This window comes from Manacus vitellinus, unplaced genomic scaffold (genome assembly GCF_001715985.3).
Source record: "Manacus vitellinus isolate BGI_N305 unplaced genomic scaffold, ASM171598v3 scaffold_102_pilon, whole genome shotgun sequence".
In the NCBI taxonomy this organism is placed as follows: domain Eukaryota; kingdom Metazoa; phylum Chordata; class Aves; order Passeriformes; family Pipridae; genus Manacus; species Manacus vitellinus.
In genome coordinates, this window is record NW_021938808.1 from 841,261 (window position 1) to 842,282 (window position 1,022).

At 42.2% G+C, this 1,022-nt stretch overlaps 1 protein-coding gene across 1 annotated transcript in view; it reads left to right on the top strand.

Annotated features, from left to right (window-relative positions):
• Positions 1-1,022, top strand: part of SGCA (sarcoglycan alpha) — a 5,982-nt gene that overhangs the window by 4,574 nt on the left and 386 nt on the right. The window lies entirely within an intron of this gene.

The window sequence follows — 1,022 nt, forward strand, 5'->3', positions numbered from 1 at the left end:
GATGGATGGAGAGGGATGGATGGATGGATGGATGGATGGATGGATGGATGGATGGATGGAGGAAAAGCTGCTGGAAGTTGACAGCGGAGCTGAAGATTCACCTGCTTAACCTGGAAAATTCATTTATTCCTTTCTTCCCTTTTAATCCCTTTTAATTTCTTGGCTCTGCTTTGTGTTTGCTCCGGGATTTGCTCTTGGGATGATGGAAAGGGGGGGGGGGGCGTGGGGAGGATAGCACCTTTAGGAAATTCCCAAGTGGAACTGAGCAGCAAAGAAAGGAGGAAATAAAGCAGAAAATAGAGGGAAATTAAAATAGATTGAGCTGAGATGTGTCTTTGGAGGTTGTAGCACCAGGAGGTCCCGGGTTTGGGTGTTCCGGGGCCAAAATTAAAGAGAATATCTAAAAATAATAATAAAACAAACAAACAAACAAAGACAACCAAACAAAAAAAAAAAAACCACAAAACAAAACCAACCCAAAACCAGGATAAAAATCCTGAGGGAAAGAAACCTCCGAAAGAAAATGGGAATGAAAGATCCACAGAGCAACAAAAGAGAAAGGTCTGGGGGGAGGGGGATAATAGGGAAAAATTAGCACCTTTGCTCTGAACCTGGCAGGAAAGTCCCGGCACGGCTGAAAAACTCCAAACGAAGCTAAAAAACAAAACAAAACAGAACCCCAAAATTAAAACTAAAAAAGACAATCAAACACCCCGAAAGTGGTGAGGTAGCCATCCGGAAAGGGGGGATGCAGCGGAGGGTCAGGTCTGCTCGGCGCCAGGGGCTCCCCTCATGTGCTTGGGAATGAATTGCTTTTGCTGCCTGAATGAAAAAATAAAATTAAAAAAAGAATTCATAATAAAACCCAAAGATTCATAATAAGAAATGGCAAGTACTCAAAAGGCTGGTACCCAAATTAAAAAACTCAAGAGGAGGGGAGGGGAGAGAGAGGGAAAACAAGGAGAAAAAGCAAATTATAACCAAGAATTAAACATCTTCCTGGCAGCAAAAAAATTAATATT